The sequence below is a fragment of the Nicotiana sylvestris genome, chromosome 12 (assembly GCF_000393655.2).
Source record: "Nicotiana sylvestris chromosome 12, ASM39365v2, whole genome shotgun sequence".
In the NCBI taxonomy this organism is placed as follows: domain Eukaryota; kingdom Viridiplantae; phylum Streptophyta; class Magnoliopsida; order Solanales; family Solanaceae; genus Nicotiana; species Nicotiana sylvestris.
Window position 1 is genome coordinate 8,139,930 of NC_091068.1, and position 24,751 is coordinate 8,164,680.

The 24,751-nt window shown below is 40.6% G+C and overlaps 1 long non-coding RNA gene across 1 annotated transcript in view; it reads left to right on the top strand.

The window, feature by feature from the left end:
- LOC138884234 (uncharacterized) overlaps positions 1 to 24,468 on the top strand; it is a 90,177-nt gene extending 65,709 nt beyond the window's left edge. The window contains exons 2-3 of the long non-coding RNA XR_011404409.1: positions 24,133 to 24,234; positions 24,436 to 24,468. This is a non-coding gene — a long non-coding RNA (uncharacterized lncRNA). The remainder of the gene's footprint in view (positions 1 to 24,132; positions 24,235 to 24,435) is intronic.
- The last annotated feature ends 283 nt before the right edge of the window (positions 24,469 to 24,751 follow it).

Here is a 24,751-nt window from a genome sequence, read left to right on the forward strand (position 1 = left end):
GCGTCTTCTTCAATAACCTTACCTCCGAATATTTCATCCCCATATGTCATGCTAAGAGAACTAGAAATGCACTAAGAGAAAAATAAAATAGTTATAAAAATAAAATATTTACAAAAAGAGAAGGAAAAAAACTTGTAAAGATAAAAGTAAAAGTCTAATCTAGAAAAATAGTTAATTTCTAAGTCCCGGCAACGGCGCCAAAAACTTGTTGCGGCCAAACGCACATGCAAGTATACGCGACCGTCAAGTAATAAAGTGATTAGAAGTCGGATGTCGAACCCACGTGGATTTGTGATTAACTGTTAACTAAATTAGACTATTCTAACTATCTAAACAAGAATTAAAACTAGAAATATTTGATTCTAAACTAATTAAAATAAATAAAAACAAATAATGAATTTTGAATAGAGGAAGAACAGATTTTTATGTTATCAATATTATGAAAACGATCTAGGGTTATGAGATATTTAACAATCATATTGTATTCTTCAATTGAATTGACTAATTAATTTATCTGATTTATTGGTAGACAAAGTTAATATTGCTCAAAAGAATCTGTCGAGTTCTTACTAGCCTATTCAAGCTAACCTAATGCTTATATGTCTATGGAATTAGAACTAACAAGAACGCATTTATAATTCCTGTAAATCAACCAAGCAAGGCAATTAGGTATATGTCTATCCTAACCGCGAATTCATTCCCCGATGCCCAAGTTCAAGAACTTGCTCTACTCAATCCTATATGCAATCTAAAATTCCCACTTTCGAGTTCAACTCTATATTCATAGATAGTATTCAATTGATGATCAAGCACTCAAATAATTAAGTGCAAGATTGAGTAAATAAACCAATACGATAAATCAAGAAATCAAAATCAATATTCTAATAACAATAGTAATGAAAGAACCACAACCCTAGAACGTGGAGTTTAGATCCACATAGACATGGTAGCCAAACAACAATTCATACAAAGAAACATAAAAAAAGTACTAAGTTTGGTGGAAGAAATGATGAAACCCGGCCTCCACGGCGGCTCTATGCTCTCCTTTGGTTAAAAGCTACTGTAGAAAACGTCCTCTTCTTTCAAAATAGGTTTAGAACCAATTTATACAAATTGAGACCGTGTAGGACTGAAATAACCTTGTCCCGAACAAAATAGGAAAAATTATTGCTTCGAGCGTCCAGGGCAGCGCCTGGCGCTGGCCCTGGTGCACAATACGGTAGCATTTTTTCAATTTGTAATTCCTCCGCTCTTTTTTTGTCTTGCATTTGGGGGGACAAAACCCAAAGGGTTCCCCCCCTTTATATTCTTTTAATTGTTTTATTTTCCTTTTTTTGTGTTTTATTCAATTTTGCTCCAAATCTCTTTATTTTCACACCGCTTTATTCCTACACAGTTTAAATATTAGCGCAAAATAATGTGATTAATACTTAAAGGACAATTCAAAGTACCAGAATATAAGGTAACAATGGGTAAATATATGTATTTTTTAGCCGATCATCAAGTAGCTTGAGTGTCTGACACTGTATCTCATGGAAGTACGTAGGAACAACCATCTTAATATTTTTCATAGCTGATCCACGACATGAATCAACAATTTATGTAATCTTTATAAGCACCATAAATGATATTTCATCAGCAAGATTTGTTGAAGAAGTAACCTGGAGTGTCCGTGATCCTTTGGCATACTTTGTTACCAGATTCTCATGATTGTTTAACTAAAAATAAATTTCACGGTCAAAGTTAATATCTAGAAAAAGTTGGATTACTGATAATTAAGGTTTACTTCACATTCCCAATGATTTTAGAAGAATGGCTCAAAGAATGAAAATGATTGACAGAGAAAATAAGAAATAAATTAATAATCAGTCCCAAAAATTAAGGCTTAAAACTTGAGAATAAAGCAAAGAATAACAATATGGATTTCAATAATAATCATTACTTGCCATTACTAGGGGTGTCAATGGATATTTAAAAACCGATTAAACTGTACCATACCGAACCCGTTTTTAGATTTCTTTTAATAAAACCGTAGGTATTTATATAAATCTATAACTGTACCGATAATTAGGGTAGGTTTTTATTTTGTGAAAATAAACAGAAAAAATATTGAACCGTACCGAATCAATTTACAATGTGAAAAATATATTTATTTATTAATTTTAAAATTAATAAAGCATTAAATTTTTTATTGGGCCTTGGAATTATGAAACAGTTACAAGATAACAAGTAATTCAACTCAAAATCCTAATTCCCAAACCTATTATGCTACCTTTATTGAAACTAAATTATGCATATTCACTAGCAAGGCACAAAGTATTGTAGAGATTATGAATAGAAAACTACAATGTATTGAATATGTTTCGCTTGAAATTAAATTATGTATATTCACTAGCAAGGCACACAGTATTGTAGCGATTATGAAAAAATTGTGGAACTCTACTTGCTTTACTTTTCTGCACTTTTCTTCCTTAACTGGTATGTCCCTAGTTCAATTCTGAAACTTAACTCTATGTGCTCCATTGTTTGCCAATCCCTGTCTCTTTCTGCACTAACTCATTGACTCATGTGTTTAATTATCTTTCTAGTTTACTGCTTTATTCAGCATGCTTAAGATATGTCATCTCTTGTTCAAATGTAATCAGCATGTCTACTTGAGTTCCTGTTTATGTCCCTCAACTAGTATTTCTCCTAATGTACTTGACTAACACTAAGTTATGACTAATTGTGTGTAATAGACCCCTGCATGATTACTCCCATACCCTGTTCCTATGTCTTATTACTTTTCTAGTTTCAAGCATGATCCCCTTATTAACACTTTGAAGTAATTGTTTGTGTTCTAAAGGCCAATCAGCCCCTACTTGTTCTTTTTGATTGCTGGTCAATATGCTTCTATTCTCATCCATGTTTATGTATTTCTAATTTGGGCCCTCTGAGTCCCCAACCCCTTACTCCCCTGCTTGTGAATGTTCCTATTCTTTGAACTTGTCCTATGTGTGTTGGCTTGCTCCAAGTTATTGTTGCTCCTATTCTCTCCTCCTTTCTAAACTGTTTTTCCCTAAGCAGCTCTTCTGTTATTTTTCAAACTTATTTCAAATATGTTGTTTCAAAATCATTTTCCAACTCAATTCTTTTAAATCTATGTCAAACACTATCACATATACTCTTAGATCACTAGGTTCTGCCCCTTTTGTGTGAGCCTTGCCTTGGGACCCTTGAGCTCTCTCTAAACATGGACACATAAAAATTGGCCTTTCCACACTGCACTTACTCTGTCTTGGTTATGCAATCTGGGTGTGAGTACTGTCCGGGATCCCTTGAGGTCCTTAGGGAACTCTGACACACCCAGATATGAGAAAGGCTATGGAACCATCTTGGCACTTGAGATGATTGATTACATAACTCAGAGAGGAAGTCCTAATCAGGCATTCTGTAGTGTAACTTCTTATTTTTCATTTCTACTTATGTAATTCGCTTCAATGCTGGTCTGTAATAACCTGTTGTAAATAAGTATTGGGGTTGGTTAGTAAAAGGGGATGGAATAAATATGCATGCTATAGTTGTTAAGGGTAGAAAACATGTTATTAGGTTTATATTCCTAATTGCGCAATAGAAACAATGCTTAGGATTCATACGTGCATTAGAAATCGTTCTCTTAGGTCCCATGTTTCTTGCTTCAACATCTCATCCATCACTAATCCATGTTTTATGCCCATCACTTAGAAATCCTGCTCCTAGGACAATAACAGCATTGGCATAAAAGTTGTTACTCTTGTACTTTCAGAAGTTGTATTTCAATAATTCTGCAACTCTTGTGCGCATTTAGAAATCATGCCTTAGGGGTTCTATTTTTTGACAATCCTGCCATTTACATGTGCATATTATATATCATGTCCTAGGATCCTGTTTGCATTTTTGTTTAAGACGCCTAGTTAATTACTGATTCATGAAAAGGTAATAATATAATCCCACATTGTGATATTTTTTGAATAAAATTGGTAATAATCTCTGCATTAGTATCAATTAGAACAACATGCTCTTATAGTAAAATAATTTCCAAACTATTTCAATAACTTTGAATAACTGCTACATATTATTTTATGCCTAGGCAGACCTTAGTTAATAATTTAAATGAAAAGCAGAACTGTCTTTGTTTAACTGCCAGCATGTTAAAATCAGTAGGCAATGCCTGATTCAGACTTCTTTTTTGAGTCATGTAATAGATCTGGTTCTGCTATTATCACTTAGATACCATGTTTTAGAATTCTGAATTTAGACCTTATTTGTGTATCATCCATGTTGTTCATATGCTCTGTATGTGGAGGTATATTTGAGCCTTTCGTTTATCTTCCATGCTCCCTTTAAATGCAGTCCTATATGTTCTTGTTTGTAGCCTAGCATTTTGCATTTAAACCTAAGGGTCTGCCTAGAACCTCCCTCATAGGATAGAAGTCCTAAATTCCTCCAAGATTGATAGGAAGGGACGGGTAACAGCATGCAATAAGGGTCTAGACCAACCCTCGCTTCAATTACCTTCACGGGAAGGGAAAGGGTAGATATGGATATGATGATCGGTGCATTAATACCACGTGTAGCCCCTTTTTGAGGAGTGTCATACTGGGTATTGCATTGATGTGATCCATATTACAAAGAAACCTAGGACACCCCCTTTACATTCGTAAGCATGCTTAGATTGTAACTCTTTTCAAAATCTTGCTTTTTCACTAGTTGTTTTTCAAACACTTGTATATTTAAACATAAATCCCCTGCTATTTGAGCCATACTTGTTTATTTGCTAATTGTACAATTCACAAAAACTCTCTGCTCGGGAACCACACTAGTAGATCCTCAGGGGTGCCTAACACCTTCCCCTTAGGATAATTTGAAGCCCTTACCCTATCTCTGGTTACCAAACGTAGTTATAAATGAAACCCATAGGTGCCCTAATGCACCTTAAAAATCGTTAGGTGACGATTCTCCAAAATGCAACCCCCTTCCAAAAAGAAAGAGTTGTCCCAAACCAAAATGTCATGAACCAAATTCCCGCGATGGAAAAAGGGGGCACGACAGCATGGCGACTCTGTTGGGGATATTTAGGCTTTTACCATTTCATACCGTTTTTGTGAACTTGTACCCCTCCATATGTGCAATTATTAATTTCTTAAGCATTTAATTTATTCTTCAATTGCAAAACTGACATATCCTTCTTGTTTCCTTCCTTTACTACTGCTTTAAACTATAAAACTGTTGTATTTATCGCTTTCTTAACATGCAAATACATGTCAACATACTTTTAATTATTGCATATCATGCTCAATATCATACTCCACTCGTGCCAAACAAATACTATAGCAATGCTTGATGAGTGGTTGCGCTCTTCCTATATAATTACCCCCTATATTTGGAAAGGTTTATTTGCGGTAAAACTAGTCGATCAGCGGTGCAGTCGATAGTTCCGTGCCTTTCCTCTTGAGTTGTACACTCAAGGTTACCAGTATAAAACCCCGTAGAAACCTTACTATATTTAAATTATGCATGCATCATGGTCAAACCTAGTTGGGTCAGTTATGTTGTCCACATAATGATCCTTTAATATAGCCTTGTCCAAAAGTCCACTGGGTTTCTCTAAACCCAAACGTACTTCATCGCGTTCTGTGCATTTATTTGGAGAACTAAATGCTTTATGCTAATTGTTGATATTAAATAGTCGAGTCTGGTGGGGGTAAAGGCCTAACCTTGTTTATCTTGCAGAAATATGAGGCACGAAGTCCCCAGATTCGGCGTAGTCACCAATATCCACCCAAGACTGCTAAATTGGTGGGAAAATTTACATTCCAGTGACAAAACCCTCGTCAGAAAATATCTGGGTAATCTACCATCCCTCCAGGAGATCCAGCCTAACAACATGATAATAAAAGCTGCTACCTTATTTTGGGATTGTGAAAGTGCCGTGTTCCGCTTTGGGGACATCAAAATGACACCTTCGCTAGAGGAGATAGGGGGACTGGCCGGTCTAGTGTGGGAAACTCCGGGTTTGCTGATGCTTGAGAACCGCACAGGCAAGGGTTTCCTTAAAATGATGGGTTTGAAGAAGATCACAGAATTGGTATGCCTGAAGGAATCATTGATAATAGGTGAATTTAACTATATTAGGGCCCTAATTAACCGCCTTCTTGCATAGTTTTGATAATAAAAGTAATAACAAAAATTGAAGCCATATATTGTTTATAACAAATTTATAGTAAGAACAGAACGGCCTTTACTGTTCATGATTATGACATATACTATTTACTTTACGACTTTTTACATGACTCTTAAAATTCATGAACGACCTTTACTGTTCATGATTATGACATATACTATTTACTTTACGACTTTTTACATGAATCTTACTATTCATGAACGACCCTTTTGGAGTCAAAAATTGAAGAAAGAGAGGCCATCCGTGAAATATCCCAAGTGAACCACGTAAAAAACAGGCTGAAGAATCAGAGAAATGATTCTGCCGCGGTTCCACCGAGACCGCGGCAGAACCGCGGTGAAGACTGCTCGCGGACAGAAGGATTTTCAGAGGAGTTGTTTGGCCGCGGTTCCACCGCGACTACGGCAGAACCGCGGCAGGAGCGAGAAAATACAGGGACTAAAGTGGAAACACGGGATTTTTAGCCCAAAACCTTATTTTAAACACTAGACTTCGCCCAAGAGAGGCATGTATTGAATTTTAGAGTATCTTGGCAAGAAAAACAATTATGAGAGATCACCCAAAACATCTTTCTTCTTTTCTTTGATTTTTATTGCTAGTTTATGATGAATCTTATCTTAGTTTGTTTACCCATAGTTATGAGTAGCTAAATCCTTTGTCTAAGGTTTTGATGGAACCTATTGGGGGATGAACTTCTTGTTTATGCGAATACAAATTGCTAGTTTCAATCTTTATTTATTCAACTATGTTCTTGTTGTAGTTAATTGACAGAATCCTCAATTAGCTGTGCCTATTTAGTGTGCATAACTCGGGAGAGAGTGCATATTTAGGTTACTATTGAACAACACTACTCCCAAAATATAAGAGGGATCTATAACTGCGGGTTTAAAGGCGGGATTAGGGATAATGAAGACTTGAGTGCAATCTTAAGTGAATTGCGTTAATTAAAGCTAGCTAGTGTATCTCGGGAGAGTGCAATAGTATATTACTGTGATTACTCGCGAGAGATTCACGGTAAGACGAGCATTCATGATTGATAGAGGTGTGTTGGTAAATTTGTATGAAGCATAAACATAAGGGATTCCATCAATAGGGGAAATCTTTACCTTAGCTTTTTCTCATCATTGTTTACAACCTTAGCATTTTAGTTTACAACTTGTTATTTACTTGCAATCTTAGTTAGTAAAGAAACCTTCACTGTGATTCAAAAGTTTGGGAAGCTGGTTCTGAAGCGTTTAGTGGGTCTAAAGATTGTGATTGATGGGTTAACTCTCTGTGGATTCGACTCTGGGCGTAATACTCGGGTTATATTTGCAACATCCGCAGAGTCCTTTTTAGAGGGCATAATTGGGCGTGATCAATCATACATCCCGTTTGACTACCTGTATGAAAGATACGGTCACAACAAATCATACCATACCTACCCTGACGAGTTTGCCATCACGTCCTTGGGACATATTTATAGTAGGGTTTTTGTCTTCATGTTTTGATTCCTGGGTCTGATCGTATTTCCAATGAAGAAAGGGAGAATCCATACTAGGCTCACTATGGTAACCAAGACCCTAATGGAGGGGATTGGTGGGCAGATATTCAGCATTGTACACATGATCATCGCAGACATATACCGAGCATTAGAGAAGTGTCAACGAGGGGCGAGACACTTTGAAGGCTGCAATCTATTACTTTAGCTTTGGCTCATGGAACATCTCCAAAAGGGCGAGTACCGACAAGAAATTCAGCGGAGAGTCTGGGATGATCACATCACTTTCTACCACCCAAAGCGAATGAATTACATCCCCGACATATTCGCTCAACCTGAGAATGCCAAAGGATGGGTTGAGCTCTTTGATAATCTGACTGATGAACAGGTTCAATGGATGTTCGAGTGGTTTCCGGCAGAGGAGTTTATCGCCCGATCTAGAGATGTAACTTCCCTGATACTGATTGGTCTAAGAGGAACATACCCTTACATCCCTCTTCAAGTTAAGAGGCAAGCAGGTAGGAAGCAAGTCATACCCAGGGTCGACAAGATGAGCCATTTCCGAGCTGACTTCCAAAATGATGATAGTCCCTACAAGTACCAAGCCCAACACATGTGACACTACAAGATCATAATGGGGAAAGACACCATCGAGCCAGACAGATATCATGCAGGTTGTACTCCTTTCTATTCAGGATGGTTGGAAGACAATTGGGATGGTCTGGGCCAGCCAGGGTTCGTTCGAGGTCATAGAATTATATATGAAAAGGAAGTGGCGCAAGTCAAGTATAACCAGTTGCGCAAAAGGATCCGTGAATGCGAGAGCGAACATCGCGAGATACAAGAGTCCAACAAGAAGCTGATTGAGGAATGGAAGGATATAACTACCAGTGTCAACAAAAGGCTAGGATACTTGGAGCAAGGCATAGTAGAACTGGAGGGAAAATTTCTCAAAAGGGTTGAAGACTGTCAATAGGCTGAAGGGACCGAAAGCGGACATTTAGCCAGAGCATACCTGTTGGTAGGACTTCGCAAGTTTGGGAAGCTGTTCAACGGAGCCAAGGATGCCAAATCTGGGGAAGGTCCTTCTGGGACCAAATAGATAGGAATTTACCTTTTCACATTATGAATGTAATAAGGCCAATGGCCATTAATGACTTTTATTTCTTGCTTATTTAGTGTCGATTTGGGATTCGTCTATTTTTATCAATAAAATGAGGCTTTTAGTATTCTAAGTTCTCCAACTAAATTTGCCGTTAGGCCTACCTCGGGCACAAAGAGGTTCCCAAATTAAGACACACTTTACATTACCGCACTATGTGTTTAAATATTGCAAAAAATTTTATAATCCTCGCTGACTTGATTACCTTTTGTTTTTGTTTTATTTTTATTTTTATTATTCCCCCTCCCCAAAGCTTAGTTCGTGCACTCTGGCATCATCATCTTATTTCACAAGATCCAGGGGCCCTCCACCCACTCCTCCTCTTAGTCCCATTAAAGGCAAGAACAAAGGCAAGATGGAAGATTTGAACAACATCAGGAAGGAGAACACGACTGAACAGGTAGATCCCACTGATGGCCAGGGTATTTGGGTTCCTAACAAGAATGTGTTACAACTTGAACAGAAACTGCTGAAATTCCAAGAAGAGCTCGATCAGGTTCGGAATCAGGCAAACCTGTCATTTTCCCTTAACACCCTAGATATCAACTTCCCCAACACTCAAAACCCTACACCTCCTCAAAATATCCCAAAACAGCAGAATTATCCCGCTCCTCACCATCACGTTGCTCCACTAAAGAACCAATGCAACACCTGCCTTACCCCAAACAACACTCCACTACTCATCCCAGAACCTCAGAACTCCACAAACGACCATTTCCACACCCATACACCAGGCCACCATAACACTCCTATCTACGTAGAGACCATGCCACACTCCACCCAACCCATCACATACACACTTGAGTCTGACGAAAAGGATCTGCTTATTAGGAACTTGGCCGAAGAACTTAAGAAATTGACCAGCCGGATTCAGGGCGTTGAGGGAAGCAAAGGAATCGAGGGACTGAACTATGAGGACCTTTGCATACAGCTTGATGTCGAACTGCCTGAGGGGTACAAGCCTCCTAAGTTTGAAATGCTTGATGGTACGGGTGATCCAAGGGTCCATCTGAGGACATATTGCGACAAGCTGGTTGGAGTAGGGAAGGATGAAAGGATCCGCATGAAGTTGTTCATGAGGAGTCTGAAAGGAGATGCATTATCTTGGTACATCAGCCAAGATCCCAAGAAGTGGTCAAGCTGGGTAGGCATGGTATCTGACTTTATGGACAGATTCAGGTTTAATACAGAGAATGCACTAGACGTGTTCTATATCCATAATTTGAAGAAGAAGCCCACGGAGACGTTTCACGAGTATGCTACTTGCTTGAGGTCCGAAGCTGCTAAGGTCAGACCCGCCCTAGAAGAGGAGAAAATGAACAAGTTCTTTGTCCGAGCCCAGGACCCGCAATACTATGAACGGCTTTTTTTATCTGATACAAGTGTCAAACTAACAGCAAAAATAAAAATACAACCTCTCAAGACTGGTAATACTGAGTCATGAACTCTAACTAAATACATGAAATAATCTCAATGAAATGCAATATACAATATTGCTCGAATAATAATTGACAGTACGATAAAATGGAAAGACTCCAAGGGACTGCAACAACCAAGCAGCTCTACCTTGAATCCTTGCGATAACACCTAACTCTGTCCGAGTCCGATATCTCCAATACCTAGCTCTATACAAAATGTACAAAAGTGTAGTATGAGTACACCACAGTCGATACCCAATAAGTATCAAGACTAAGCTCGGTGGAGTAGTGACGAGGTACAGTCAAGACATTCACTAATTAATTAACCTGTACAGTGTAGCAATATATAATAATAATAATAATAATAATAATAATAATAATAATAATAATAATAATAATAATAATAATAATAATAATAATAGAAACAAATAGCAATGACAACAACAATAATCAAGCAGTGATATAAATAGCAGGACAATAAGAACACCATAAATATTGCTCAACAAATAATAAATATAGGTTTTTTAGCCCATCAGTTTTTTAAATAATAATCTTTAGAATATAATCCTTTCCAGTAAATATATCTCGACTATACTTCCTTCAAATAAATCTCATTCAAATATTATTCTTCCAAATAAATATGATTATGAATGCATGAATATGACTGAGTATGAAATGTTAATGAAATCAGTAAGATGACAGCAAGAAACGACCAGTATGTGTCCTAACAATATCAATATAAAGCCTAAGCACGATATCTAGCATGATTGACAACTCAGATACTTTATCACATGGTAAAATACAGATATCCATAAAAATAGGGCCACCATACAGTACCATGGAAACAACGGAGTCACAATTCACAGGGTTCACGCCCACACGCCCTTAACCTACCATGTGTGTCACCTAAATACCAATCACACAACACTTATACCCTCAACACTGAGTTTAGAAGAGTTACGTATCTCGAAAAAGCCAGTTCCAATACCGAGCAAGCCAAGTGATGCTCCAAAAATGCCATCACACGCGTAGTGACCTCCGAACGGCTCAAAACTAGCCAAAAGCAACTCAAATACATCAGATAAAGCCCAAGGGAACAATTACAAATAATAAAGATTGAATCCTTAATCAAAACCCAAAACCGGGTAAAAAATACACCCGGACCCATGCCTCGGAATCCTACAAAACTCACAAAATTAGACAACCCATTTAATTACAAGCCCAACCATATTAGTTTCACTCAAATCCAACTCTAATTCAATGCTTAAAACTCAAAAATTCATATTATGAAACTTTTGGCTAAATCCCCAATTTCTCTTTAAAATTCATCAACCAATTGCCAAAAATAAAAATGAAAATTGCTCCAAACATCGCCTCAATCCGAGTCCCACGTCTCTAAATATTAAGAAAGAACCAAAACCTTTGATTTTTATAGCTTCTGCCCAGCAGGTTCCACATTTGCGGACAATAGGTCGCATCTGCGACCTTGGCTTTTGCAGAAAAAGGGTCGCATTTACGAGACAGGTTGCATCTACGATGCTCAGAACCGCATCTGCGATAGCGCTTCAGCTCAAATCCTTCCACATTTGAGGACTCCCACCCAACAGTGCATTCTCGCACCTGGGCTCGCTTCTGCGGACATCGCACCTGCGCAAAACCAGTCGCAGGTTCGATCACACCAGAATCAGCAACCACCAACCTTAGCCAAAATTTCCAAAATGCTCCAAACCTCGCCCGAAACTCACCCGAGCCTCTCGAGACCCTGTCTAAATATACCGACAAGTCCCAAAACGTAATACCAACCTAAGGCCAACATCTCACATCTCCTGACAGGGGCATCTGCGCTTCTCCTCTTAACATGCCCGAACCACCTCAACCTTGCATCACGTATCTTTGCTCCACAGGGGCCACTCCCACCTTGGCTCGAATAACTTCATTCCTAATTTTATCCAACCTAGTATGCCCACACATCCATCTCAACATCCTCATTTCCACTACCCTCCTCTGCTGGACATGAGAGGTTTTGACTAGCCAACACTCAGCCCCATACAACATAGTCGGTCTAACAACTACCTTGTAGAACTTACCCTTAAGTCTCAACGGTACATTCTTATCAGACAAGACACCGAAAGCGAGCCTCCACTTCATCCACCCTACTTCGATACGGTGTGTGACATCCTCATGTATGTCACCATCCTTCTGGATTATAGATCCCAAATACTTGAAACTCTCTCTCCTGGAAATGACTTGCGTATCGAGTTTCACATCCCTGTTTGCCTCGTGGGTAACACTGCTAAACTTGCACTCCAAGTATTTTGTCTTGGTCCTGATTGACTTGAAACCCTTAGACTCTAGGGTATGTCTCCAGACCTCTAGCCTCTCGTTAACACCACCTCACATCTCATCAATCAGGACTATGTCATCCGTAAATAGCAAGCACCGAGGCACCTCCCTCTGAATGTGACGTGTCAAATAATCCAACGCTAGGGAAAACAAGAACGTGCTAAGTGTTGATCCCTGATGCAACCCCATCTCAACCGGAAAAAAATCTGAGTCTCCACCTGCTGTCCTAACCCATGTCTTAGCTCTATCATACATGTCCTGAGTCACTCTAATATACGCTACAGGCACTCCTCTAGCCTCCAAACATCTCCATAGAACCTCACGGGGGACTTTGTCATAGGCCTTCTCCATGTCAATGAACACCATATGCAAATCCTTCTTCACCTCCCTATACCGCTCAAACAATCTCCTCACAATATGAATGGCCTCAGTGGTCGACCGTCCCGTCATGAAACCAAACTGGTTCTCGAAAATGGACACGCACCTCCTCAGCCTCCCTTCAATCACCCTTTCCCACACTTTCATCGTATGGCTTAACAACTTGATACCCCTATAGTTGTTGCAGTTTTGAACATCCCTCTTATTTTTGTACAGCGGGATCATTGTGCTCTGCCTCAATTCTTCGGGCATCTTCTTCATCCTAAAAATGACGTTAAACAACCTAGTAAGCCATTCCAAGCCCTCCTTACCCACACTCTTCCAGAATTCTACCAGGATCTCGTCCGGCCCCGTCGCTCTACCCCTACTCATCCTGCTCATAGTCCCTACAACCTCCCCTACTCGAATATGTCTACAGTACCCAAAATCTCGTTGCCTCTCTGAGTGCTCCAACTCCCCCAGCACAATGCCCCTATCTCCCTCTTCATTCCAGAGCCTATGAAAGTAAGACTGCCATCTCTTCCTAATTTGAGCCCCCTCCAATAAAACTCTTCCCTCCTCATCTTTTATGCATCTCACTTGGTCCATATCCCGGGCCTTCCGCTCCCTCACCTTCACTAGTCTGTACAACTTCCTGTCCCTACCTTTATCCCCAATTTCTTCGTATAGACGACTAAACATCACAGTCTTAGCTGCAGTAACCGCCAACTTCACCTCCTTCCTGGCCTTATTATACCCCTCCCTGTTAGCACTCTTCTGCCCCTCATCAATGCTCTCTACGATCTTCAAATATGCCGCTTTCTTGGCTTCCACTTTACTTTGAACCTCTTCGTTACACCACCAGTACCCTTTATGGCCACTAGAAAAATCCTTTGAGACCCCTAACACCTCCCTCGCCGCCTCTCTAATGCAATTTGCTGTCGTAGACCACATACAACTCGCATCCCCGCTACTCCTCCAGGCCCCCAAAGCCAGCAACTTCTCCCCCAACTCTTGGGCCTTTTCCTTAGTCAATGAACCCCACCTGACCCTAGGTATACCAGACATATCCCTTTTCTTCCTCGTCCAACTGACCTCTAGGTCCATAATCAAAAACATATGTTGGGTTGTAAGATTCTCACTCGGGATGACCTTGCAATCCGTGCATAAACCTCTATCACATTTTCGGAGAAGGAGATAATCAATCTGGGTCTTCGCCACCGTACTCCGAAAAGTTATCAGATGCTCCGCCTTCTTCGGGTAATACGAGTTAGCGATCACCAGCTCAAAAGCTTTGGCATACTCCAGCAGTGAAGTACCTCCACCATTCCTATCTCCAAACCAAAGCCACCATGCACATCATCATATCCCCCAGGCAGCCTCCCAATGTGGCCGTTAAAATCACCCCCTATAATAAGCTTCTCGGTGGACGATATACTGCACCAACCCATCCAAATCTTTCCAGAAGCGTCTTTTAACCTCCTCGCCTAAACCCACCTGAGGCGTATAAGCACTAACTACGTTCAAAATATACCCTCCTACGTCTATCTTAATGGCCATCAACCTGTCATTCACCCTCTTAACCTCAACCACTAGCTCCCTTAGACACTTGTCAACTAAAATGCCTACCCCGTTCTTCCCTCTCACCATCCCTGAATACCACAACTTAAAACCATCCACCTCCTGAGCCATGCTCCCCACCCATTTAGTCTCCTGGACATAAGCTATGTTGATCTTCCTCTTATAGAGTATCCTTGCTAACTCTGTAGACTTTCCCGTTAGAGACCCTTTGTTCCATGACCCCACTCTCAGCCTAGAAGGTGCCTTACCCCCTGCCACCCTTACTCCCTACCCCCCGCTCCGCTCGCTCCCCCCGAGGACATGCCCTCACTCTATCATAACTCAGCGCGGCCACTAGAACAGCACAAAGCTACAAAAGGATAGGCTAGAAAGAAATAAACTCAACAGAAACCTACCAGTGCACAAGGTGCTAATAAGGGATCCAACTAAGCAGTGACCAACTATGTATCGGCTATAACACTAAGGAGAAAGACAGAGACCGATATAAGCAGACAAGTCTAACTAAATAAATTAAACAAGATACTATGGATGTCAAGGATACCGGCAAGCAAAAATGGAAAAATAAAATAAATAAAAAAATAAACTACAAAATAAACTAAACAGAAACCTACAGGTACACAAGGTACTAATAGGGGATCCGACTAAGCAGGGACCAACTATGTATCGGCTATAACACTAAGGGGAAAGACAAAGGCCGAATAAGCAGACAAGTCTAACTAAATATAATTTAAATAAGATACTATGGATGTCAAGGATACCGACAAGCAATAATGAAAAAAATACAATTAAAAAAATATAATAACAATATCACGGATACCAGCTATAGAATGAAAGAACCTGGGGCAAGTTTTCCTGAAGTTTATTGGAACTGGTAGTTCTGCTGCGTCCAGCCGGAAAGCTGAACGGGAGTCGCTGGAAGTAATGTAACTTCCCGGAAATCCTCGCCGGAAAAATATTTCACCTGTCCGAAAAATAGAACACCCCCCCCACACACACACACACAAGACGGAAGAGAGAAAGGCAAAAAAGAGAGAGAGAGGAAGAAGAATGTTACAACCCATATCCACATGTGTTAGTTCATGCCATATATTAGTTAACATAAATCCAAGAAGTAATTATCTTTGAGATTATAAGAAGTCAATTCTATTGGTCTTAAATGATACAAGAGTGTATAAGGGTGATTAACCAGTATTAGAAGTTAAACGAATCAAGGATGTTGTAACTCGTATTTTCAGGTAATCTAGAGGTGCTTAATACACTCAAGAGGTCATTTATTAAGGTATTTTAATCATATAATATCCGTATCATAAGTCTTGAAGTCAAACGAGTTATGAAACAAAAGTCGACAAAAGTTGTCGCAACTTAGGTTCATAATTTTACTTAAATATTAGGTCAAATGTTTCTAATCTTTTCTCATAATTTACAAGGAATTACGGGGTGATCTACCCACCAAATTAAAGATCTATGAGTCTAGTTTCCAACGCATTAAACCGTTCATCGATACGATCTTGGAGTAGAGAGATATTCGCGTTTTTGCGAGACTGCGCCAAGCACCTCTCTATGGGGCCCACTAAGTCGGTTTAAGATATTTGGACCTATATAGGATGACTCCAACCCGTTTTAAGTCATTTCTTTTCACTATTTTCAGACCTTAGAACCCTAGGAACATCCTCTCAAGGTTCTCTCAAGATTCAAGACCCAAAAAAGGGCAAACAACACAAATCAAGTGTCGGGAATTCCGTGGCGCTAGTAAGTCTCTTGTTCTTCTTGTTGTTGCTCATTTTTGTGTCGTTCCAGCTCGTGTGGGAGGTTGTTTTAAAGGGTTTATGTTCTGTAAATACTCCCTCATGTTCTTAATATCAATCCTAGGTGATTTCAAGCCTTCTAAAGTGATTCTAGTGCCGAAAAACACTAATTGATCGCTAGTTTCATTTTTTTTGTTGTGTGGCAGCATTGGAGGGATATTTCATGGAAATTTAAGGTCAAATTGGAGTTGTTCTTTCTGTATAAAGGTAAGGAACCTCTTACTCTATATGTATTTAAGATTATCCAAGTTGCGGCTAAGCCATTGAAGCTAGAACTTGTGAGATATATATCGAAAGGTTTGGTAGTAATGTTATTGTTTTGTGGACTGTTTTGCGTTGTTGTTGGGCTGCGTATTTTACTACTATCTTGTGGAGTTTTGGAGGAGGAAGGGTGTGGGGAAACACCATATATATGTAGGGTTATGGGCTGATAGTTATTCGTAACATTTCCAGATTGTTTGACACGACTATGGTGGTCGTCGTATGTATGGAGTGATTAGGCTGTGTGTGGACTATATTGGGAGGCTCAATATGTTTATTATTGATGTTGTTTGGGATGTTTGGTGACTATTTTGAATGGTGTGAGGTCATATATATAGGGGATGTGCTGTCCGTTTCATCGTAAAATAGGTTGTGGTCAATACATAATAGTTATGACGCTTAAATGATAACGATAGTATCGTTTCTCTTATTGTAGACTAAGGAGTTTTGACAATTGCATAGCTTGATATTGGGGAAGTATATACAAGGTATGTGAGGCTATCCCTTTCCTTCTTTTGCACGACTCCGATTGTACATAATGTAATGAACGAGCTTCCAAAGATACTCTACTCTTAGAAGCTAGCAGTACTTACATTGTTTTCCCTCTTATGGAACGATTGATGTTAATGTTGCTTCTCTTATTCTTATGTTATCAATGTTATTGGTACTTCCTGATTCTTATAAGGTTCATAGTGAAGAGTTAGTCCTAATAACGTGTACAGAGGATACCGACCTTACGTCACTCCGAAAGGTTTAGAATGTGATTCCATGAGTCGAGCATGCATTATATATATGTATCTATTTTACTCTACCGAGCCACGCTATAGTTGGCCGGGTACGGCACCTATTGTGCAACCACTGATCAGTTGGGTTTTACCGAGCTCCACGTGGCCGGGTACGATTCTACCGAGCCTATTATGGCCGGGTACGATATGATGATGATGATGCCCACAGAGGCGAATGCTTTAAAGGTTTATGTATTTATACATATGTATCATGCATTTCATGTAAGTAGCCCTCAGAGGTACTAAGATGTTACAGGTTGTATATTCTCTATCCTTGCTTACATTACTGATCGTATTTATGGTTCCTTGCCTTACATACTCAGTACTTTATTCGTACTGACGTCCTTTTATTTGTGGATGCTGCATGTCGTGCTGCAGGTCCTGATAGACAGACAGGTGCAGCTCCCCCACCACAGTAGACTGTCCAGTTCAGCGGTGATTGGCGAGATCCCTTCTCCGGACTTGCCTTGGTCTTGGTATGCAATTTTTGTTATAGACATTATGGGTATGTCGGGGCCCTGTTCCGGCTATGTTGCAACACTTATGTTCTTTTAGAGGCTCATAGACAAGTGTCGGCTCATGTATAGTTTGGTATGCCTTGTCGGCTAGTTTTTGTTGTATAGTCTTTCATAGTAGCGTGGTAGCTCATACCTTATATGTAGTTTCTTGATTGTCTGGTCATCCCCTGCTATGTATGTTCATGCCGTCATATTTTATTGCTGGTTGTCCATGATCTAGGTCTACCATTTATATTGATCTCTTTAGCCTTAAAAGATAATAATGAAGGTTAGATGAAATGTACGTTGGTGCTCGGCAAGTGTGGTCGGGTGCTAGTCATGGCCCTTCAGTTTGGGTCGTGACAAACTTGGTATCAGAGCAAGTCTGTCCTAGGGGTTGTCTATGAGCCGTGTCTAGTAGAGTCTTGATTATGGATGTGTAGCGCGCCACATTTATAATCAGGAGGCTACATGACATCTAGGGTTGTTACCTTTTTCCTGAATCTAGATCGTGCGTAGAGTTGAGTCGTAAGTGTTTGTCTCTAATATTCACCTTGTTTTTTTTTCAGTGATGCCTTCGACTAGGAAGCAAACGATTAGTAGACGGCTTGATACAGCAGCGGGAGAGGGTACCAGTCAGGTGCCCCAAGTCAGAGCAGGACAAAGTGAGGCTCAAAGTGAGATGCCCTCTCATACCTCATCTACTCCATCTCCTCCAGAGGATATTAGAAGGCACCCAGCGCCTCCAGTTCCTCCGTCTGGCACTCCAGACCAGGATATGCAGAGTGCTTTGCAGTTATTGACTAGCTTGGTAGCTGCTCAGGCTCAGAGGCAGAATACAGGTGCTGCTGAGAAACCAGTTAGTACAAGAGTTCGTGATTTTATTAATTTAGACCCTCCAGTGTTTACCGGATCAGACCCCAAGGAGGACCCACAGACTTTTATTGACCAGGTTCATCGTACACTTCGGGTTATGCATGTTAGTGATACAGAGGCAGTAGAGTTGGCTTCTTATCGGCTACGGGATTTAGCAGTTCTCTGGTATGATAGTTGGGAGAGATCCAGGGGTCCGAACCCTCCTCCAGCTGTGTGGAAGGAATTTTCTGAGGCCTTTCTTCGTCACTACTTGCCAGTTGAGATACGACGAGCTAGAGCTGATAAGTTCTTGAACCTTAGACAAGGTAATATGAGTGTGCGAGAGTACAGTATGCAGTTTGATTCTTTGGCAAGGTATGCTCCCCATATGGTGGCCGAGATGAGTGATAGGGTGCATATGTTCGTGAATGGGTTGGGACCACATCTAATAAATGAGTGTACGACAGCCTCCTTGGTGGAGGGCATGGATATTTCTCGTATTCAAGCTTATGCCCAGACCCTAGAGGATCGTAAGCGCCAGCAGAGGGCAGTTAGGGAGCAGGATAGAGGCCAGCATAAGAGGGCGAGATTTGCAGGGTATTCTGATGACTTCAGAGGCCGCATCAGGCCACAGTTTTCGAGGAGTTCGGCGCCACCTGTAGCTAGTGCTCCTCCACAGTTTCAGAGGCCTCGATATGATCGATCCTATTCTGGTCCAGGTCAGAGTTCGCGGGCATCTGGCTCGCAACATCACAGGGATACTAGTCAGATGAGACCCCCAACACCACATTGTGATCAGTGCGGCAAGGCCCACTTTGGACTGTGTCGTCGAGGTTCTGATGCATGCTATTCGTGCGGGCAGCCTGGCCATATGATGCGGGATTGTCCTAATAGAGGAGGTGATGGTATGGCTCAGCCGACTGGATCTGTGTCTGGTTCTTCCTCATCAGTTCGACCTCCAGCACGGGGTTTTCAGCAGTCGACAGGTCGTGGTAGGGGTAGAGGTGCAGTGCCGAGTTCGAGTGGTGCTCAAAATCGAACCTATGCTCTAGTAGGTCGACAGGATCTCGAGTCGTCTCCAGATGTTGTTACAGGTATTATATCTGTATTTTCTTATGATGTATATGCGCTGATTGATCCGGGATCTACATTATCATATGTTACACCCTTTGTGGCTAATAAGTTTGGCATTGAACCTGAATTGATAAGTAAACCCCTCGCGGTATCTACTCCGATAGGAGATTCTGTGATTGCTAGAAGGGTATATAGAGGTTGCACTGTGATGATTTGTAGTCGTCAAACCTCGGCAAATTTATTTGAGTTAGAAATGGTTGATTTTGATGTGATAATGGGAATGGACTGGTTGGCCTCATGCTATGCAAATGTTGACTGTCGTACGAAGATGGTTAGGTTCCAATTTCCGGGTGAACCCGTCATTGAATGGAAAGGGAACATTGCTACACCGAAAGGTAGGTTTATTTCCTATCTTAAGGCAAGGAAAATGATCTCAAAAGGTTACATTTATCATCTCGTTCGCGTTAGGGATGCGGAGGCGAAACCGCCTACTTTACAATCAATCCCTGTGGTTAACGAATTCCCAGATGTTTTCCCAGATGAACTCCCGGGCCTTCCTCCTGAAAGGGAGATTGAGTTTAGCATTGATGTGTTGCCTGACACTCAACCGATCTCTATTCCTCCATACAGAATGGCCCCGGCAGAGTTGCGAGAGTTGAAGGTGCAGTTGAAGGACTTGCTGGATAAGGGCTTTATTAGGCCTAGCACTTCACCTTGGGGTGCACCAGTCCTATTCGTGCGGAAGAAAGACGGGTCGTTACGGATGTGTATCAACTATCGACAGTTGAATAAGTCTACTATAAAGAACAAGTATCCACTTCCAAGAATTGATGACCTGTTTGACCAACTCCAGGGTGCCAAGTATTTCTCTAAGATTGATTTACGTTCAGGGTATCATCAGGTGAGGGTTAGGGAGAAGGATATTCCAAAGACGGCCTTCCGGACAAGATATGGGCACTTTGAGTTCTTGGTGATGTCGTTCGGGCTAACAAATGCCCCAGCAGCTTTTATGGATCTCATGAATACTATATTCAGGCCCTATCTTGATGTGTTCGTGATTGTATTCATTGATGACATTCTAGTGTATTCTCGTTCGGAGGTGGAACATGCGGGCCACTTGCGGATAGTATTACAGACGCTTCAGGATCGTAAGTTATATGCTAAGCTCTCCAAATGTGAATTCTGGCTGAACTCAGTAGCATTCCTTGGCCATGTGATATCTGATGAGGGTATTAGTGTCGACACTCAGAAGATCGATGCAGTAAAGAATTGGCCGAGACCTACAACACCATCAGAAGTCCGCAGCTTCCTAGGGCTAGCAGGATATTATAGGCGGTTTGTAGAAGGATTTTCCTCTATATCATCACCATTGACTAAGTTAACACAAAAAGCTACCAAATTCCAGTGGTCTGACACTTGTGAACGTAGTTTTCAGGAGTTGAAGAATCGATTGACATCTGCACCAGTGCTCACTCTTCCTGAAGGAACAGAAGGTTATGTGGTATATTGTGATGCCTCAGGTATAGGTTTGGGGTGCGTATTGATGCAGCATGGGAATGTGATTGCTTATGCATCAAGACAATTGAAGAAGCATGAAAAGAATTATCCAACCCATGATTTGGAATTGGCTGCAGTAATATATGCTTTGAAGATATGGCGGCACTACTTATACGGCGTCCATGTTGACATCTACACAGATCACAAGAGTTTACAATACATCTTCAAGCAGAAAGAGTTGAATTTGAGGCAGCGTAGGTGGCTTGAATTATTGAAAGACTACGACGTCGAGATATTGTATCATCCCGGTAAAGCCAATGTTGTGGCAGACGCTCTCAGCCGTAAATCAATGGGAAGCTTAGTACATATTGAGGCAGGTAGATGGGGGTTGATTAAAGAGCTTCATCAGCTAGCCAATATGAGAATCAGATTGTTAGACTCTGATGACGGAGGTGTTACTGTACAGAATACATCAGAATCATCTTTGGTAGCCGAGGTAAAAGCACGACAATATGAAGATCCTATCTTAGTACGATTAAGAGAAAGCATTCAACAGTGTAAAAGTATGGCTTTTAGGATCGGAAAAGATGGGGCACTGAGATACCAGAGCCGATTGTGTGTGCCTAATGTGGCAGGGTTGCGAGAGAAGATTATGAATGAGATTCATCAATCCCGATATTCCATCCATCCCGGCTCGACAAAGATGTATCATGATGTCAAGGAGCAGTATTGGTGGGATAATATGAAGAAGTCTATTGCTAAATTTGTAGCCCAGTGTCCCAATTGTCAACAAGTAAAGATAGAACATCAGAAACCCGGTGGATTGCTTCAAAATATAGAGATTCCGACCTGGAAGTGGGAGGTGATTAATATGGACTTCATTATTGGATTACCTCGCTCTTATCATAAGTTTGACTCCATCTGGGTGATAATTGATCGACTTACAAAATGTGCCCATTTTCTGCCAGTGAAGACAACTTACGCGGCTGAAGATTATGCAAAGTTGTATATCAAGGAGATTGTTAGGCTTCATGGTGTGCCCATATCTATTATATCAGACCGAGGAGCTCAATTTACGGCTAACTTTTGGAGGTCTTTCCAGAAGGGTTTAGGCACACAAGTAAATCTCAGCACTGCATTTCATCCGCAGACTGACGGACAGGCTGAACGTACCATTCAGACACTGGAAGATATGCTACGAGCATGTGTTCTAGATTTTAAGGGGAATTGGGATGATCATCTTCCACTCATAGAATTCGCCTATAACAATAGCTACCATTCCAGTATTAAAATGGCCCCATACGAGGCACTATACGGGAGGAGATGTAGATCACCAGTTGGATGGTTCGAAGTCGGTGAAACAGAATTATATGGGCCAGATTTGATTCACCAAGCTATTGAGAAGGTGAAAGTGATACAGGAGCGATTGAGGACGGCACAAAGCAGGCAAAAATCTTATTCTGATGTCCGACGTCGTGATCTAGAGTTTGAGGTTGGTGATTGGGTTTTCCTGAGGATCTCACCAATGAAGGGTATTATGCGTTTTGGGAAGAAAGGTAAGCTGAGTCCAAGGTATATCGGGCCGTATAAAATTCTTCGACGGATTGGACAGGTTGCTTATGAGTTAGAATTGCCATCCGAATTGGAATTTGTCCACCCGGTATTCCATGTATCTATGTTGAGAAAATGTATTGGAGACCCTTCTCGAGTCGTCCCTATCAAAGATGTACAAGTTACAGAGGACCTATCATATGAAGAAGTGCCAGTGGCGATATTAGATCGGCAAGTCCGCAAGCTGAGAACAAAAGATGTAGCTTCCGTCAAAGTATTGTGGAGGAACAAAAATATGGAAGAAATGACATGGGAAGCCAGAAAAGGAGATGAAGTCAAAATACCCTTACTTATTCCAGAATGAAGATAACAAGGATGCTGGTGGAAGACAGGATACATTGGAAGAAGAAACGGCTCTATGAGGTAAGCAATAATTTGAGAATACTCCTCCTTAATACAAAATGATGATATGTAGATAATGTAAATACGCATAATGCTTTGTGTAGACTTGTGAAACCATATGTTGGGCTTAATTACTTGCAAGTTTTGCTAGTGACCATTTTATAGGGGAAAATTGATCGGAAATTTCCATTGGAATCCACGATGATTTAAACTCCCCATAAACCCTTACATTCGAGGACGAATGTTCCTAAGGGGGGGAGGGTGTTACAACCCATATCCACATGTGTTAGTTCATGCCATATATTAGTTAACATAAATCCAAGAAGGAATTATCTTTGAGATTATAAGAAGTCAATCCTATTGGTCTTAAGTGATACAAGAGTGTATAAGGGTGATTAACCAGTATTAGAAGTTAAACGAATCAAGGATGTTGTAACTCGTATTTTCAGGTAATCTAGCGGTGCTTAATACACTCAAGAGGTCATTTATTAAGGTATTTTAATCATATAATATCCGTATCATAAGTCTTGAAGTCAAACGAGTTATGAAACAAAAGTCGACAAAAGTTGTCGCAACTTAGGTTCATAATTTTACTTAAACATTAGGTCAAATGTTTCTAATATTTTCTCATAATTTACAAGGAATTACGGGGTGATCTACCAACCAAATTAAAGATCTATGAGTCTAGTTTCCAACGCATTAAACCGTTCATCGATACGATCTCGGAGTAGAGAGATATTCGCGTTTTTGCGAGACTGCGCCAAGCACCTCTCTATGGGGCCCACTAAGTCGGTTTAAGATATTTGGACCTATATAGGATGACTACAACCCGTTTTAAGTCATTTATTTTCACTATTTTCAGACCTTAGAACCCTAGGAACATCCTCTCAAGGTTCTCTCAAGATTCAAGACCCAAAAAAAGGGCAAACAACACAAATCAAGTGTCGGGAATTCCGTGGCGCTAGTAAGTCTCTTGTTCTTCTTGTTGTTGCTCATTTTTGTGTCGTTCCAGCCCGTGTGGGAGGTTGTTTTAAAGGGTTTATGTTCTGTAAATACTCCCTCATGTTCTTAATATCAATCCTAGGTGATTTCAAGCCTTCTAAAGTGATTCTAGTGCCGAAAAACACTAATTGATCGCTAGTTTCGTTTTTTTGTTGTGTGGCAGCATTGGAGGGATATTTCATGGAAATTTAAGGTCAAATTGGAGTTGTTCTTTCTGTATAAAGGTAAGTAACCTCTTACTCTATATGTATTTAAGATTATCCAAGTTGCGGCTAAGCCATTGAAGCTAGAACTTGTGAGATATATATCGAAAGGTTTGGTAGTAATGTTATTGTTTTGTGGACTGTTTTGCGTTGTTGTTGGGCTGCGTATTTTACTACTATCTTGTGGAGTTTTGGAGGAGGAAGGGTGTGGGGAAACACCATATATATGTAGGGTTATGGGCTGATAGTTATTCGTAACATTTCCAGATTGTTTGA